Genomic DNA, 8,116 nt, shown 5'->3' on the forward strand with positions numbered 1-8,116 from the left:
TATCTTTGATAAAGGAGGCAGGAATGTACAGTGGAGAAAGGACAGCCTCTTCAATAAGTGGTGCTGGGAAAACTGGACAGGTACATTTATAAGTATGAGATTATATCACTCCCTAACACCATACACAAAAATAAGCTCAAAATGGATTAAAGACCTAAATGTAAGGCCAGAAACTATCAAACTCTTAGAGGAAAACATATGCAGAACACTCTATGACATAAATCACAGCAAGATCCTTTTTGACCCACCTCCTAGAGAAATGGAAATAAAAACAAAAATAAACAAATGGGACCTAATGAAACTTCAAAGCTTTTGCACAGCAAAGGAAACCATAAACAAGACCAAAAGACAACCCTCAGAATGGGAGAAAATATTTGCAAATGAAGCAACTGACAAAGGATTAATCTCCAAAATTTATAAGCAGCTCATGCAGCTCAATAACAGAAAAACAAACAAGCCAATCCAGAAGAGCTAAATAGAGATTTCTCCAAAGAAGATATACAGACTGCCAACAAACACATGAAAGAATGCTCAACATCATTAATCATTAGAGAAATGCAAATCAAAACTACAATGAGATATCATCTCACACCAGTCAGAATGGCCAACATTAAAAAATCTAGAAACAATAAATGCTGGAGAGGGTGTGGAGAAAAGGGAACACTCTTGCACTGCTGGTGGGAATGTGAATTGGTACAGCCACTATGGAGAACGGTATGGAGGTTCCTTAAAAAACTACAAATAGAACTACCATATGACCCAGCAATCCCACTACTGGGCATATACCCTGAGAAAACCATAATTCAAAAAGAGTCATGTAGCAAAATGGTCATTGCAGCTCTATTTACAATAGCCCGGAGATGGAAACAACCTAAGTGTCCATCATCGGATGAATGGATAAAGAAGATGTGGCACATATATACAATGGAATATTACTCAGCCATAAAAATAAATGAAATTGAGCTATTTGTAATGAGGTGGATAGACCTAGAGTCTGTCATACAGAGTGAAGTAAGTCAGAAAGAGAAAGACAAATTCCGTATGCTAACACATATATATGGAATTTAAGAAAAAAAAATGTCATGAAGAACCTAGGGGTAAGACGGGAATAAAGACACAGACCTACTAGAGAATGGACTTGAGGATATGGGGAGGGGGAAGGGTAAGCTGTGACAAAGCGAGAGAGAGGCATGGACATATACACACTACCAAACGTAAAATAGATAGCTAGTGGGAAGCAGCCGCATAGCACAGGGAGATCAGCTAGATGTTTTGTGACCACCTAGAGGGGTGGGATAGGGAGGGTGGGAGGGAGGGAGACGCAAGAGGGAAGAGATATGGGAACATATATATATGTATAACTGATTCACTTTGTTATAAAGCAGAAACTAACACACCATTGTAAAGCAATTATACCCCAATAAAGATATTAAAAAAAAATAAAACATAAAAAGGAAAAAAAGAAAAGAAAAAAAAAGGGTTGGTAAGGGGGGGGGGGGCGGAGTTTAGGCTGTGGTGGGGAGTTGTGGAACTTAGGCAGGGGCGGGACGTCCGCCTCACTTCTTGAGTTACCCAAGGTTACCAAGGTTTAGAAGCGAGGGCTCTGGAGCCTCAGTTCAAATCCTGGCTCCAATGCCCTTCACTGCATGGCTTTTGAAAAATCCCTCCACCCTTCTGTGTCTCAGGGACCTCAGCTTTAAAATGGAGCCACAGGAGTACTTGCCCCGCAGGTTGTGAGACCTAAGTGATATACATGTGAAAGGTTCAGAGCAGGGCCACGGTGTACCTAAAAGCTCAATAGCAGAGGGACCTTGTTATTATTTCACTTTTCCTTCACGGGGAATATCCTTCCTCCTGTTCTCTGCTTCTCCAGCTGGTCCTTTAACACTCAGCTCGGGCATTTCCAGGTCCTGGAAAGTTTCACGACCAGGGCTGGGCGGTGCTGGGCCCTGGGCTCTATGGCGCCCCCCGCCTGCTTGTCTCACCGAAACTCACCACTTGCCTTTGTTCTGGTCGAGAATGTGTGGTCCTCCCTGCAGGGACTGTGGCTCCTTCCCTTCTAACCCAGGAACTGTCTAGAGCCAGGCACAGGGCAGCTGTTCAGCAAGCGTTTGGAGGCTGAATGGATTAAAGAGCAAATACAAATCAAAGGACAAAGAGTTAAAGAAGAGCTGGCTCTCTTCCTCTCTCCTGACAATTTGCTTTTCAAAGTATTGTACAACACACAGACTTATCTTACTGTTTCTCTGAGTGATCCTGTCTGTGTTGAGACCTTTCCTGGCCAATTCTTGGGCCTGATAGCATCGAGTTTCTGAAAAAGAAAGAGAAAAAGTAGTGTATGGGTGGGAGGGGTGTGCGGAATGCTGGGTGGAGGAAGGAAGCCCTCGGCCTGCTCTCAGGAAATGGGTGTCTAGGGACACCAGAGCCGTTTAACACTCTTAACAAAGGGGACTTCAACAGGAGGAACAAGAATTTAAGCATATTTTTAAGAACAGAAGAAAAAACCCTACTGGGTGGAGTCCTGCCTGAGGGCATGGCCAACAAGGCAATGGCCTTGACTGTAGTGAGAGCTGTCCTCATTCTTTTCTTTTTGAGCATTACAAAATAATTCACTTCTTGGGAAAAGATTAGACAATACAGAAGGGTAGAAAATAAGAACGCAAAACAGCCTCATCCCCCAGTCCTACTCCCCACAGGTAACCTCTGCTTCCGTGCAGATTTTAAAATACACACAGGGACACAGGCAGTCACACGTCTCTAGGGCTGCAACCATGCTCTAAAAAGCAGAATCGTAAAATAGGTCTAGATTTGCCCAGAGAGATACTGGATGGAAATACTGCAATAAACACACTTTTTTCCCCCCGCTTCTAATAGTGGAAGAAAGAAACTGTTGAAAATAGAACACATACAAGGAACCCTTTTTATCTGAGAAGGCCTGTGGTGTGGGAGCAGAGGGGAAGCAGGCTTTGGAGTTTGAGTCCAGGTTCTGCTCTTCCTGTTGGCTTCTCAGCAGGTGAGAACCAGGTGAAATGCCCCATACTCAGAGTAGTGAGAAGGGCCTGGCATCTCAGGATGCTCAAGAAAATGAGGCCGCCTTGCCTGGGCCTGAGATCATTTGGTTTATTTCTTTTTAAGGTTTATTTATTATTTATTTTATTATTATTATTTTATTTATTTTTGGCTGCGTTGGGTCTTAGTTGCGGTATGTGGGAATCTTTCATTGTGGCACGGGCTTCTCTCTAGTTGTGGCTTGCGGGTTTTCTCTTCTCCAGTTGTGGTGAGCAGGCTCCAGTGCATGTGGGCTCAGTAATTGTGGCCCGCGATCTTAGTTGCCCTGCAGGCATGTGGGATCTTAGTTCCCTGACCAGGGATCGGACTGGCATCCCCTGCATTGCAAGGCGGATTCTTTACCACGGGACCACCAGGGAAGTCCCCATGGTTTGGTTTAGAAATGCCTGGATTGGAGATCCTCAGGGGAGGATGGAGGGCTGACTGCTGCAAGGCCGGGCTGGGGAGCAGGAATCTCAGCCCCCTGCAACCTCTTTCCCCCCTCCCCTTTAAAGCTACCATCACTCTTCCAACTTGTGACGGCCAAAGGCAAGGGGAAGCACAACACCTGTAGGCTTGGGCTTTGGAAAGCAGAAGCAACAGCTGTGCGAGGGGGAAGCCCGGGTGCAGGAGGGCAGCCCCGGCTGAGCCTAAAAATAAAACCCGGCCTGACAGCCTGCCAAAGGCCTCCTGTCGGGCACAGCGAGAGGGGCTGTCCTGGCGGCTCCTGGCCAGGCTGTGCTGGGGCCACGTGGGGAAGAGCCCAGGCTCTCCTCTCCCCTCCCCCCCCCATTCCCCAACGCCGCCTTCGGGAGGACCAGCCTGCCCTCAGTAAACACTCCTGCAATCTCCGGCTTTGCTTATAGGCCTGTCTCACTGCTACCCCGTTTTGGGGTGTGATGGTGGATTGGCTGGGGTACCTTTGTTTACAAAATCTCCTTCCAGGTGTGAAAGCGAACCCGGTACTGATCCTTGTTCTTCTGGTTTCAGATAGACGGGGATGAAATGAACCTGTCCTTGGAGAAGAAGAGGAAGTGCCGCCGCGTCCCCCTACTTTAAAAGGAGCCCTTGGGCTTCCCCGGTGGCGCAGTGGTTGAGAGTCCGCCTGCCGATGCAGGGGACACGGGTTCGTGCCTCGGTCCGGGAAAATCCCACATGCCGCAGAGCGGCTGGGCCCGTGAGCCATGGCCGCTGAGCCTGCGCGTCCGGAGCCTGTGCTCCGCAACGGGAGAGACCACAACAATGAGGGGCCCGCGTACCGCAGAGCAAAAAAAAAAAAAAAAGCCCTTGCCACCGGCTTGCTCTGCGACGTCAGCGCCAGGCCACAGTGGGCTCTCCACGCAGGCAGGCCTTGTGACCTTCCGCACCACCCAGGGCTTGCTTTCTGTGCCCCCGACGTTGGGATATCTTGCTCCACCACCACCACCACCCCGCCGGCTTCAACTTGGACTGGTCAGGAGGAAGTTTCTCAGCTTTAAAATTATCAAACTCCCAAATGGATTGAAAAAGATCATTGTCAATTGAAAAAGCAAAAACATTTGGGAAGGACAAATATTAAGCACTCGTGGGGAGCAGAAAACGTATGCCAGGAGAGTAAATTCTTCTAATATTTATTTTTTTATTTTTTCGCTACGCAGGCCTCTCACTGCTGCGGCCTCTCCCGTTGCGGAGCACAGGCTCCGGACGCTCAGGCTCAGCGGCCATGGCCCACGGGCCCAGCCGTTCTGCGGCATGTGGGATCCTCCCGGACCGGGGCACGACCCCGTGTCCCCTGCATCGGCAGACGGACTCTCAGCCACTGCGCCACCAGGGAAGCCCTTATATTTAATTTTAAGGTTAAAAAAAAAGTGTTTCAGTTTGGTTTAAATGATTTTAAATAGAGCTTGGCAGCATCTCAATGTCTAGAGTCAAATTTTGTGGTTCAAAAGTGTCACCATTGCTATGTCTCCTCATCAGCTCACTGCTGCCCCCGCGTGTCTTATCTAAACATCACAACACAATTTTCTGTTCTGCAAGTAGATGGTGGAAACCCTCCACCAGTCGGTTTGATCCCATGACAATAAACGGTACAGAATTAAAGCAATGTTCTAGCTTGTTAGTGAGAGCTGTATAACCCAGGTGAGTTTCCAACAAGTCTTTCATTTTGGAAGACATCATTATATAGTCTCTCTCTCTCTCTGTTTTTTAATTCATTGTGCCTTTGCTGAAGGGATAAATTTAATCCTTAGAGGGAGTGGTTATGATTATATTAGCGATATAAGCCCTACTAAGGAAACCCCCTTCCAGAGAAACCAAATGATTTACTTATTGATGTGCATTAGATTTATTTTATAGCGTTCAATAGAAATCCTATATTCAGGATGATGGAAAGTTTGCATAAAGAGTCTCCGATGTGAGATAATTTCTGATACAGGGCTCAAACAAACATACATCAAAGTGCAACCTCCTTGTGCTCACCTGGTACCTTTGTCTTCAGTGGAGAGACTGGATCCCCATTTTGATGTGGACTAGGCTGCCTCTGTGGGTTTATATTAAGCACCAGTTCTTCCTGCTTCTGGTTCATTTATGTAGTTTATCTAAGTTGCTTCTTGCTTCATAGAAACTAGGGCCATAAAGAATATCATGTTGCCGTGGGTAGAATTTGGAAAATGCCTTCCATCCTGAATAGATTAAGAGGCTGCTACCTTTTGCAGAAAGGTTGCAACAGTCTCCTCCTCAACCTGCATGGAGGAGATGGCCACTTGCTTCCAATACTCATCCCGGAATCTTCCTATACTGCAATGGCAGCCTTGGTATCACTTCCCAAAGTCACCTACTAAAGCAGCCTTCTGTGGTTCCTGAGGGCATATCTATGAATCTTATTGATCGCTCACTGTTTAATCCAGGAATAGCTCTGAGGGAGTGGGCTCAGCTTTTACCTCCTTCAAAACAATCAAACAAGTCTGGTCAAATTCAGGGCCCACCTAGGACACACTGGGGCAGATTCTCTTAGACCCAAGCCCATGTCTACCCCCAAAGGAAAGTTGTGAAAGGCATGGTCTGAATGGGCAGCCAGGGTTACTGAAAAAAGAGCTGTTGGTGGAATGTTCATCGTTTCGTAATTCCTTCACTCACCGATCCTGTGAACTAAGGTCTAGATCAGCTTTAGCTCCCTGGAGGGGAAGGCAGAAACTATGGGATACAAACTGAGATACAAGTCCAATGTTTCTGGGCCATTTAAGTTGCTCTGGCCAAAATCTATCCTGTATCTCCTGTGATATCCAGTTTTGGTGCATCTGTAGACATTAAACTGTAAGAGACAAGGCGCCAGGCAATGTCTTGCAAAGGCAGCAGGGAACCCCGGCAGCAGAGGCTCCAGGATTTCTATATAGAAGGAGCTCTTGGGTAACTATCTTTGACTGAATGTGAGTGCTGGAGGGCATGTCTTGAGATGGCATTTGCCTTTAAGCACAGTTTTAATTGTGCCTTTAACAGAGGTGGCTCTGGGGGCTGTTGATGGAGCTGCCTACTGAACTGCCATTGAAGAGCAGCAGTTGGTCAGTCCTCCAAGTTTTCAAATATTAGGCTCTTTCTATGTATAGAGACCTGGTGTGACGTGTCTTATCAGTCTAGGTTGAAGTCACTTCAACAGAGCAAGAGATCTGTTGACTGTTTAACAATTTTAGACGTTTCAGAGTAGGCAGGCCAATGCCACCAAGACTTGTGGCTTAGCAGCTCAGCCTGGAGGGGTCCACTTCCCTCAGTGTCCTCAGGAGGGAAGCAGCAGAGGACCTGGAGCTCAAGCTGACCTTTGGCCTTGTGCCCTTGCCTTTGCCACTGCCCTCTGCTGTGTCCACCCTCCCTGCCACCGTCCAGCTGGGACTGTGCTGCTTCGATTGCTGTATGTGTGACCGTAGAGGAGCAGGGGTGGGTCAGGGCTTAGTGGGAGTTTTTTGAAGCTACAGGATAAATGTAGTATATCTTCTTGGATTATTGATTTTACTTAAGGGTTGGGGGAAATGTACAGTTCTATAAGAGAAATAATGATAAAGAGTGTGAATTAGTTAGGATTGAGTTCAGCTGGAAGTAACAGAAAACTCCAAAAAACCAGTGGCTTAGGGAAAATGGAAGTTTCTTTCTTATATTCAGGAGTTTGACAGGTAGTCAGTTCAGGGCTGGTAAGGCCTTTTCAGGGCAGGGACATGGGCTCTCTGCTTGCTGTTTGGCCTTGGGTAGCTTCCATCCTCAAAGACATTTCATGGTCCAAGATAGCTGCTGGAGAAGTAGCCTTTAAATTTGTATCCAGAGAGCAGGAAAGAAGAAAACATGCCCTTTAGGGACATTCCAGAAGCCACATCTATCACTCCCTTTAGGTCACATAGCCACAACTATCTGCAAGGGAGGTTTGGAGAAGTGGTCTTTATTGCAGGCAGATATATGCCATCTAAAAGTTGATAGTCCTTTGGCTGTAAAAGAAAGGAAATTGAGATTGGGGGTCATTTTAAACAAACTCGCAGGTGATGCTGATGCTGCTGGTCCATGGACCACACTTTGAGTAGTAAAGGACACAGCCTCCATGTGCTGGCCCCTGCCTGCCCGACTTTGTCTCCTATTTCTTCCCACTGTCGCTGGGCTTCCGGCTGGGTCTTGAACACTCAAGCTTGTGTTCTCACCTGGGTGACTTTGAACTTACTATTTCCTCTGGTTGGAAGTCTGCTCTCAAGTCTTGTCACTAAGATCTCAGATAAAATAGTTTCTCTATGACCTGATTTCATTTTGGTAGCACTTGTCTGAATTTTCGTCATGTATTTATTTGTTTATATGATTTTTTTTTGTCTTCCCCCTCTAGAATGTCAGTATCATGGGAGCAAGGAAGATATCTGTCTTCTCAACACTGAATCCCAGGCACTTAGAATGGTACTAAGCACATATGCTCAAAATGTCTGTAGAATAAATGAAGAATAATGAAGAGTCTCCCTAACCATAATGTTAGTTCTTGAGATCAGGGGCCTGATCTTATATTTCTGCTCTCTCCCACAGTGCCTAGCAGTACCTAGCAGTACTCCCACAGTACCTAGCAGTACTCCCA

The 8,116-nt window shown here is 46.5% G+C and overlaps 1 long non-coding RNA gene across 1 annotated transcript in view; it reads right to left on the reverse strand.

Annotated features, from left to right (window-relative positions):
* Positions 1-8,116, reverse strand: part of LOC113622743 (uncharacterized) — a 35,605-nt gene that overhangs the window by 21,843 nt on the left and 5,646 nt on the right. The window contains exons 3-6 of the long non-coding RNA XR_003433636.1: positions 5,733-5,969; positions 5,506-5,650; positions 2,240-2,311; positions 1,996-2,118 (exon numbers count right to left, since the gene is read on the reverse strand). This is a non-coding gene — a long non-coding RNA (uncharacterized LOC113622743). The remainder of the gene's footprint in view (positions 1-1,995; positions 2,119-2,239; positions 2,312-5,505; positions 5,651-5,732; positions 5,970-8,116) is intronic.

Source organism: Aethalodelphis obliquidens, unplaced genomic scaffold, assembly GCF_003676395.1.
Source record: "Aethalodelphis obliquidens isolate GAN/ISIS:26980383/991018 unplaced genomic scaffold, ASM367639v1 scaffold10, whole genome shotgun sequence".
NCBI lineage: Eukaryota > Metazoa > Chordata > Mammalia > Artiodactyla > Delphinidae > Aethalodelphis > Aethalodelphis obliquidens.